Source organism: Oratosquilla oratoria, chromosome 21, assembly GCF_046742065.1.
Source record: "Oratosquilla oratoria isolate Oo_2021 chromosome 21, ASM4674206v1, whole genome shotgun sequence".
Lineage (NCBI taxonomy): Eukaryota > Metazoa > Arthropoda > Malacostraca > Stomatopoda > Squillidae > Oratosquilla > Oratosquilla oratoria.
The window spans coordinates 27,907,306-27,918,560 of NC_134797.1; positions in this window are offsets into that span (position 1 = coordinate 27,907,306).

Consider the following 11,255-nt stretch of genomic DNA (forward strand, 5'->3'; position numbering starts at 1 on the left):
CAAAATGCCTCCATGGAGCAGAAATACCAAGGAGATAAAGTAAACAAATTTATTTTTCTGTGCATCTTACGGTTTTATTCAGCCAAAGGGAAAACCAATCACAAAGTAACATTTAGCGTTAGTCATCAGTTATAGTATACGAAGTATAGAGTTGTGGTGTTTAGAGCTATTTGTTGGAATGTAATTGTATGTATGTGTGTGGCTATGTGTAATTTACGTTATGAAGTGCCTCCTGGAAATTTGCTGTCTTCTTCAGCTGTGCAGGTCTGAAAAGTGTAAATATGATTTTGTATTTTGTACTAGCTGCATTAGGACGTCGTAGCATTAACATCAATGGAAGTGTAATATAAGATTAATCTGAAGGATCTTAAAAGGAGGCTATTCTTGTCAAACATTTAATTTGCCCTTAACGTAAAGCTTACGCCTTATCATTATCCTTTCCTCATCTCCCTCCCTCTCTCTCTCTCTCTCTCTCTCTCTCTCTCTCTCTCTCTCTCTCTCTCTCTCTCTATATATATATATATATATGTGTATATATATGTATACATATATATATATATATATGTATACATATATGTATATATATATATATACATATATATATAAATACACATCTACATATATATATATGTATATATATATATATATACATACATATATATATACATATATATATATATACATATATATATATACATACATACATATATATATACATATAAATATATGTATATATATACATATACATATATATATATATATAAATATAAATATATATACATACATATATATATGCATGTATATACACATATTTCTGTCTTCCTCTGTCCCTCACTTCTCTTTTTCCATCCCTCCTTTGCTTTCTTCCTCTCTCCTTTTCTTTCTCTTTCTCTTCTTTATTTATCTATATATCTATCTCTTCCTCCCCCTTCTCTCATTCTCTCTCTCTCTCTCTCTCTCTCTCTCTCTCTCTCTCTAAACCTAAATTCTTGCTCGACTCGCTTACTTATAAAAATCTGCTCTCCTTTGTGGAAAACAAATTGGAATTTTTCATTCATTATTTCTGCTTGAGCTGAGGCCTCCTCAAAAACCTCACCACTCACTATAAGCTTAGTGATTTTTTCTGTGTCTCAGATTACCTGTGATAAACCTGTAAATCAGTTTCGGTACATCTTTGCATTTATCTGTAACACCTTTTCAAAAACATTTCCTCCTCGCTGCGGATTCTTGTATTGTCGTTTCGAACTTGTTCGTAATCTTCTTTTGGCTTATTGCTCCCTCTCTTTCTCCGTTTTCCCCAATTCATGACTCTGGCTGTTTTTGCGAACTAACACCTTTTGTTGAAATAGTCTCGTTTCTGCATTTTGTCTTTTCACTAATCTTTGGCACTTGTTTGCTCATTCTCATGTTGTAAATGTCAAGAAAGCTATCCAATTTCCTTATTATTCCTGTGTTATTCATGAATTCCTCCCAGTCTGCTTCTTCAAAGAATTTCCTCAAGCCTTAGTAATCTGCCTCAACAAAATTAAGTCTGTCTTACATGTGTGATTCATTCCTTGTGTCTATTTCCTCATCCTCCAGCTGAAATTAAATTGTTACATAGTCACTTTTTCCTGCTGGGTAAGAGGGTAAAGGTAGTTCAAAGAGCTAATGATGTCTGGCTCTTTGGTAAGTAGCAGATCTAATCATGTGGGAATATCATCCCATCTTACCTGAGTTACCTCCTTTACCCACTGAGTCATTGCGTCTTCCATTGCTATAGTGAACAGGATATTTCCCTAGGAATCTGCCATTGCCACTTTATTCCCACCCCAATTAGTCGACCTCACTGAAGTTAAAATCTCCAATAAAGACGAAATAGTTTTCTTTAGGAGATTTGTATCCAACTGCATAGCTTAACATTCAACGTCATTCCTATTTGTAGTGTACGGGGTTGGTGCAATGTTCATGAAGTCTCATCTCTTCCATTTGTCATTGAAAGGGTTGGCAAATGGAAGGAAAAGACGGGACTCCATGAGCATTGCTCTAACCAGTACACTGTAAAAAGGTAAATACAATTAGGTAAATTCACAGTCCCTCCCCAAGACAAGAGCTTGGAATGAATGTGAATATCAAAAAATATGTTGAATACAACTCTCCCAAAGTGTGTGTGTGTATGTGTGTGTGTGTGTGTGTGTGTGTGTGTGTGTGTGTGTGTGTGTGTGTGTGTGTGTGTGTGTGTGTGTGTGTGTGTGTGTGTGTGTGTGTGTGTGTGCGTGCGCGCGCGCGCGTGTGTGTGTGTGTGTGTGTGTGTGTGTGTGTGTGTGTGTGTGAGTGAGTGAGTGTGTGTGTGTTATTTACCATGGTCTTTGGATCACGTGTTGGACTCGTGATCGAACTCTACCAACTGCGCCACGAGTTGTGTGAAAGTGTGTGTGTGTGTGTGTGTGTGTGTGTGTGTGTGTGTGTGTGTGTGTGTGTGTGTGTGTGTGTGTGTGTGTGTGTGTGTGTGTGAATAAAACAGCAGAATAATAGTATTATTCCTTCCAAACGACAAGTTGAATATAAAAAAGTGAAATATTGTTGATTGAAACAAATCTAGAGCTAATAACAGTCTTAATATTTGTCTTAAAATTAAACTTATAGCAGTCATATCTATATTCACCATACTACCCATATAATTTGGCTCCTTGATAAAAAAGAGTGAACAAAACTCAAAATCAAGGTTATGATAATGATGGAGCTTGTTCTACGGCCCAGATGACGTCACTGTTTCGCTGCGCAGGGCGAACGAAAGTTTGTCGGCCGACGGGCTGACCTGTGTTTATTGACTTTTATTCATTCATAATATTCATGGGTCTGACGAAGGAAGTGCGTCTGAATTTGCAACATCGGGTGACATAATTCCAGCACATGATTAGTGAATCTTTATCTTTGGATTGTGAAACCTGTAACACACATGAAATAAAGTAATAATGCGCAGTTGACTTTAGTAATGAGATGTAACATTGTCCAGAAGCTTGTGTTGTTTGCAAACCAAATACATCGTATGGATGGCTTCAGTTCAGGTAAGACTTTTTATTTCCTGGATCTGGACTTATGTTGCACAGTAAGCTTTTTTTCTTACAGAATTTCGAAAGTAGAAATAAAAATCCCATGGCAGCGTATCCGCGGGTACATGCAACGTAGACCAAATCATGAATGTATTTGAGATGTATATGAATGGTAATTACTCCTCCGTTGAACGAATAATAAGACTTTAAAACCTTCCTGTTAAGCCGTTTGTCTTTGGTAAACACGGGAAATTCCCAGTAAATAGGGATAAAGATCTGGAACAGCTGCAAGAAATTTTTTCCTGGTTTGAAGAGGTTATCAACGCCATTTCGGAAACTGATTGTTCTCTTTCGTCAGGTTTGGAGTGATGATATGTACAAAAAGTGGTCAAATAGATGTTCCTAATCGTGATAACTGCTTAGAATCACAGACAGACCAAAATTGCCCAGCGTTATAGCTATGGCCAAGGTTCAGTACACCATATACACAAATAAAAACAGATCTTACGTAAAAATCCCATCTCAGGTATTTTCCCCTCGGTGCGATTAATGGCTTCCTACCACAGCCAGTAGCGGATGACGCAAATTATACCTCCTGGCATCTTATTAGGCAAACACGTTGGTAGGTTTGGTTAAAATGATCACTCTCGCGCTTTGCAGCTCGAAGCAAAACAGCCTCATTAAAAAACAAAGAATTGGTGCTCTAGAGTCTAGACAATCGTTACACAGTCTAGACCAGGGGTGGGGAACCTTTTTGTGCATGAAGGTCACCTTAATTCATCGTCCCATATAGAGGCCGCACTGAACATTTTTTTTTCAATTATTTTATCCCTTTTATCATATTATAAGTTTCAGGTGTATAATGATTTCAGACTTAAAAGATACTCAAGGTCTTTTAAGAAAAAATAATATGTATATCAAAGGCCGCAAAAGGCCGCACTTGATGGCCCGGAAGGCCGCAGGTTCCCCACCTCTGGTCTAGACAATCGTTACACGATCATCGTTGAGCCATGAACGATCATCGTTGAATCGCACTGGGCAAAACGTAGTTTAAATAAGATCGCCAGGATATAGAACTCTGGAGTCAAATAATAATAATGAATGAATAAGTAAATAGATAAATAAATAAATAAATAAATGAATAAATAAATAAATAAATAAATAAATAAATGAATAAATAGATAAATAAATAAATAAATAAATAAATAAATAAATACAAAGATCGTCCCTTTTGCTATATGTTTTCGGGCTCCCAGGTAAGTATCAGTCACCGGTCGTCGTTCTAATCGACCCTGGGTCTTATTAGGACAAGGCGAGTGGGAAACCAGTTCGCCACAGCGGCGTAGTTGTAACATGAAGCTCTCTGCAGTTACCTTCCGCGATCTCACCTTTGATCCTAGCAACTGATTATAGTACTCCGCTCTTTTTCAATTTTACAATCAAACTTCGCTCGTTCTTTTTCCATTTTACAATCAATCCCTGATTTTTTTTTTTTTTCTTTTTTTTTTATCTTACCGCTACCTACTTTTCAGATATAGTCGCTGGATTTTTATTCAACTTCTTGACCAATTAGGAGGACGCATTAAAACCTGACCCCAAACTAGTAAATGTGAATTTGATCCTGTGTCGGCACTACCCTCACCCATATGTCAACTGTGAATTCATCAGAAAGTTTTTTCACTGTTTAAAAATACATACCGTTAAGTTCAACCCATGATGACATAGGGAGCCCAGTCCATCAGTCTACATACTTTCAATCCACAAAGTTTTGCGTCCAGAAGTCTTTCCTGTTGAACCCCTTATCGTTACTGTTATCATTCTAATTAGTTCACTTTCATAATGATCTTATTCTGGTAGACGCCACTTGCTTAGGTTCTAACAGAACACGGTGACACAGGAACCGGAAAAGCAATTAACTGGCCGCCAGAGGGAATTCCCTGCGTACGAACATGCACAAACACACACACACACATACACACACACACACATGCACACACACACGCGCGCGCGCGCGCACACACACCTCGTGGCGATGTGGTTAGAGTTCTCGCCTGCCATTACGGCGGTCGGGGTTTGACTCCCGCCCAGGGCTGAAATAATTTCAGTATCGCTGCGCTGCGGGTTGTTACTCCAACTCTCGTGGGCGGGGAGTTGGGTATGTGTGTGCGTGTAAGGTTACATTATTACCCATAGATCGGTCATACGAGCTCTGAGCTCTCATCCGGAGGTTAATAACTGTCGATCACGAGTCCAACACGTGATCCAAGACCATGGTCAATCACACGCTCTGCTTCCTTTGTGTATGGCCACGCCATCCGCACTCACTAACTGGTTCTGGATTCTAATCGACTCGTACGTGGAATTCCCACGTTACACGTGACCAGAAAAGTACAGTTCGGTCTTAAGTGAAGATGAGGAACATACACAAGGAAAGGCAAAGTAAGTAAGGAGCTGGTAACACTTTGAGTTGTACCTGGGCCCACGTCGTGGGAAGCGAGATAATAACCAACACATCACATCACTTCACAATGAGTTCGAATGGCAAAGCATGTCGACGGAGACCTTTTGGTTCATAACGAGGCTGGATACAGAAAAATAGACAAGTAAAAAACAACCAAATAGACAAAAAGTTGCATATATTACAGTGCATAATCAATATGTTTACTTAATTGAATCTTAAGACTTCACATTCCCTGTGAGGGAAATTTATTTCGTTTGTTGAATATATGTCCTTGAATATCTTCATAAGCGTCGTTTTGAATCAGCACTAAGAACAGGATATTTCCGCTTCACATATACCACCTTATGACAGGAAATGTCACCACACCCAACACCCATTTCCGTAAGTTCCCCTCACAATATCAACACAAACTGATAGACTGCCCAATCTACACAACACCCAGGGATAACTACCTACTCTATCATCTACCTCTTCAAACAACACTGACATCAAATCCTTGGCCACAAGGCACCAATACCTGTCATCTCTCAGAAAACCGGACTATTAACCAAACTATAAATAACCTTAACTGACTAAACCAAAATATAAAATATAAGATAGCGCATGACAGTGGCGCGAGATTGCCCATAAGTATAGAAGCGCTGGTAAACTATATCCCATAAAAACAATCATTGGTTGACGACGAGGCCCAAGAACGGAACCCTGAGGAACTCCACTCGAAACGTCTTTCCAACGAAAACGGTTTTGGCGTTCTGAGCAACTCGCTCCACGATTTTTACGACTAAATTTTAGTCAATTTTTTGTCATTAAAAATGTATTACTGCAGCAACAGCAGATGTATTCGCGTAGTTCTGACACGGGTTAGGATTGGATGTCCACAGTGACACAGTTGCTGCAGAGAGAAGTCCCTGTCCTCACTCTGCTTTATCACAATTTGAATTTTACTTTAAACACCCTGAACGGAGTGCTAACATATTTTTATCCGCAGTCAACATTTTAAGTACTTCAGTAACCTCTCTACGGACCAGTCATACAGCATTCCTTTTAAGATTGGACTCCAATCTCCATTCAGAAAAATAATGCTGATGGTTCTTAGCTTCTACCATCTCTCATTGCTACCACTCCTCTTGAGTCTTTCCTTGACGACTTCTATGATTCCACTTTCTCGGAGTATTGCCCCAAGAACAGAGACTCTTTTATCATTATTGAAATACTAAATTACTTTAGATGCTGAATTTGTAATATATCAACTATACATGAAAACGCTGTATAGTGAATATCGAACATGAAAGAAAAATGTATCAAATCACCAGGAATGAAAATGATGTGAAAATGTTTGAAGGCCGTAAGACTTTTGGGTGCGACTGGACTGAGAAACTTTGTTTGGGTTTATTGGGTACGGATGTGTTGAGGAAGTAAAACCAGACTTCCTCAAGAGTCCATCACAAAACTGGTACAAAGTGGGAGAAAGTGAATAAGAATATTTGTTCATTTACTTATTTGTTTATATATTTGTTTATATATTTGTTTATATATTTGTTTATATATTTGTTTATATATTTGTTAACTGCCTTATCTGTTTATCTATTTTTACTTATTGGTGTAGGCCTATTTACTTGTTGTTGTTTTTTTATCTAATTCTATCTTATTTCCTTTTCCTTATTTTATTTAATTTTTTCTGTGCAAGTCTTTCCAATCAAATTTAATTTCATTTGATTATATTTTATTCTATATCATCTCATTTCATTTCATTATATTTTATTTTATCTATACTACTTTTCAAAACTTGAACAGAATACTAACACCGAATAAGCACTGCAGTGAATGTGGAGATTCAGTAATCCTAGAAAACACTCAAGGCCATAGAATCGACCACTTCATATATCGAACATATGGGACAATTAAAGTTGTCAGAAACTGGTTTCATAGGTTTGACAATCCTGCCTTAAACCCTCATTAATAGGGTGGTTCCCTCAACTGAAAAAAATGACCAGCAGAAGCCAGAAGTCATCATTAGATGAAACGTTGGATTTGGATAGTTCGAAGAGAGCGCATCGGAAATAGTATGCTCAACTCGTCCATCTTGGTGACTGTTGCCAACTGATGGGAAGTGAAACTGGTCCAGATCCTCGGCGTTGAAAAAAAAGAAAAAAAAAAAACACGATCCAACCAGTCGTCCTTTCTGGAATGAAAATGGTTAAGGTCCTAGATTGCAGGACGGTATACCTAGTAATTATTCGTCTGAGATGGAAGCTATCAATGTGATGGTAATTCGATACCAACAAGTAGATATGAAGAGTGGAAAATATATGATGACATTGATGAGTATACGGTTGAAATATAAGAAGAAAATAATCCTGCAAAAACAAAATGGGGATAAACCACGGGAAAAAATAAAAAGACAAAGATAGGAAAAGGATTAAAAAAAGAGATTGAAGAAACGGATATGGAGTGAATGGGGGAGGGAATCTCGATAGGATGAGGTGATACAAGGATTTTGGAAGCACGCGGGAGATTGAACGAGTTTCCCTCAGCTCAACAGAATAGGGTAACACTAAAATAGGTTTCATTCTTGACTGCAAGAGATTTCCCCCCAGTTGAAATCCACCTGGCAAGGAACCAAGACAAAATATACAAGCGGTTTTGAGCCGTGAGAGAGTAAAGGAGATGTAAAAGAATTTAGAGGTTATGAAACTAACAGACATTAAGGTACTGAAAACAAAAATAGAAATTAACGGAAAAGATGTCGTCTGTACGGGGAGATCCTGATGACAGAAGCGACCGAGATGTGGTTATGGTCGGAGCCAACAGAGAGAAAAATTTAACAAAATTAAACCGGAGAACGAGACACTTAGAATGTTGGCTTCATCTCCAAGATGGTCAGGAATATGGGTAAGATGCTGAAGTAGCTTTTCCAGATCACTCAGAGGAGAAAAACTCACCGACTGAAGAAGAAAACGAGGAGGAAAGCCAGATAACGAACAGTGAAATATCCTTACAAAGAAATTTGGGACAAAGGAAAATGAGATGAAATATGTTCCACCACGGAAGTTGAAGAATTTTGGATAGCCTATGGAGTTAGGGGAGATATATACAGTACATACGTAATTATTTAGTAAAAGAATGAAAGTCTGCTTTGATCCGGATGGTCGAACATTATGGAGATTCAAGCTCAAAGACACGAGATTATTTCGCACATGTGCGCAACAGCCAACTTTGGAACCGAAGTTTCTCGTAGAGCAAAGTATGAAGAGACTATATGTATGCCCAGAAACCTGAGCTTCAGTGAAAAAGAGGAAATGCGATTTAAAGAAGAAGTGGTGTTCTACAGACAGGAAATTAGGGTCAAAGTGCTAATATTGCAGAAAGTAATGGAAAGAGATGGAGGAAGCACCAAATCACCTCCCGGTATCGTCAACCAAAATTTGGTGCAACACTGGGGATGTTTTGAGTCCCCTGACCACCATGGAGCCTTAACGTGGATTTAGAAGAAACCATTACATTTTCAAAAAAAAAAAAAAAAAAAAAAAAAAAAAAAAAAATATAATAGGTGTCATGTGTTATGTGTTGTACAGGACTATGACAGATAGAAGACATGTCTTCGGGAGCATGTCCCACTGCTGTCTCTGTCATCTACAGCACGAAAAAGTGTAAGAGTTAGTGACAGAGCACACAGACAGATGCATCAGGGATATCGGCACCCCACGACAGTCTCTGTGGTCACCAAGTAACAACCAATGTTGGCTGCGGCTAGCAATTCCCCCGTCCTGCCCTTTATAGTGCTTTTTCTACGCATGGCATACGTGAGTGGAATTATGTTGATCCCACCCCAGATTTGTACGTGTGTGTGTGTGTGTGTGTGTGTGTGTGTGTGTGTGTGTGTGTGTGTGTGTGTTTAAGAAAATTCGGATTAAATTGGATGAATTCATATTTTTAGACAAAATATAACAAAGTGGACAAAAATATACCAGTTGCGTCCCAGCTCGTACAGGAGAGAGAGAGAGAGAGAGAGAGAGAGAGAGAGAGAGAGCATCGTTTATCACATGTCCTATATTTCGCCTGCAGACAGAATTCTTTCTACGGACCTCTTCCCTGACTTCAGATCCACCAAACCTAACCTAACCAAACTTAACCTAGCCTAATCAAAACCCTGTTATAACCTATTCTAGCCTTCTTAAATATACTAACAAGACCAACCTTGGCACGTAGAATATATGGACAGCCACAACGACAAAATGTCGCGGCAGCAAACATCACGTCACCCACAGAGCAGTTGGATGGAAGGTATCCGAAGTAGCCTTTTTTTTCAGTTTGTCACTAAGTTGATGACCGACATGAAAAAGACTGGATCCACCGACGTAGAAGAAGAAGGGCCGGCAAAGCTCCCAGGAATGGATGAAGGTTGCATGGGGCCCCAGGCTGAAGTTCAGATGGGTCCCTCTAATCTCTTCCATCTGATGAGATGGTGGTGGTGAGGGAAATGGGCCTTTATAGCTAAGGAGTGCGGGCGCCTAGTAGGGAGAGGGCGCCGTAAGACCGCCATTTTATTATTATTATTATTATTATTAATATCATTATTATCATTATTATCATTATTATTATTATTATTATTATTATTATTATTATTATTATTATTATTATTATTATTATTATTATTATTATTATTATTATTATTATTATTATTATTATTATCTTATAATGCAAGCTCTCTTAGGAATATTCTGAGGCTTGTGAATAAGCATATCGAATAACCTTAAGAATTAGGTCTGGGCCTACGACATTTTGTAGTGCGCTGGTGGCGTAATCGGGAGCGTTTTGATCTCCCATTCCCATTAATGTCATTTCGAATCCCACTCCTCTCTTCGATTCCCAGCATTGACTATGACCTCCCCCAACAGTCCAAGCTCACAGGGCAAAGTAGACGGCTTCGAACGCAGCTACGCGCTGGATTCTGGATTCTGTGGGAGGGGAAGAATGTCTGTAGGAAAATGAAAAGATAGTAGTGTATAAAAGAGGGCTATTGCCACCGGGCGAATTGCGAGCGATTAGGGGCTTATTTGTTGTCGTGGCTTTAGGAGAACTGGGCTAGGAACTTGGACGGTGGCGCCAATGCCGGGAGGAAGAGCATATTATATCACCAACGAAAGTTTGGAAAATGGTAGGAGACGTAGTAGGAGAGAAAGGGGGAAAAACGGAAAAATCTTTAGTGGGAGGTAAACTGAAATGAGATGTAGTATAAGAGAAAGTGAGAAAGGAAACGAATTTTAGTCGAAGAAAAAGGAAGTGTATATGTTTGTGCGTGGGATGCGGCTATGTTCGTGAGAGGTGTATGTGTGTAATTTACGGTTAGTGAGTAGATTTCACTTCCCGCGTGTAGAGGGCGTTCCTGATTAGCCCCAGGTAAGGCATGAGAATTCCTGTTTTACCCCAGGTCGGGTTTGAGTAGCGATATTATTATTATTATTATTATCATTATTATTACCATTACTATTATTATTATTACATTATTGCGGTTATCACCAGTCAAGCTGGTGAAGGGGTGTGTTACTTGTAGGTGCGGTTATACACGTTTTATCGTGTACACCGCACGTGGGACGGGCGCAGCTGACAGATAGTCTGTACGGTGTGGTCTAGGTGTAATATGTTGTATCAGATGTTTGTGTTTGGCGTGCAGTTTTTCAAGGTGTCTTGAGTGAAGTTTGTGTTTGTGTTGGTTGAGTTTCAGTAGACACTACAGATGTGCGCGTGCGCACCTGCGTGAG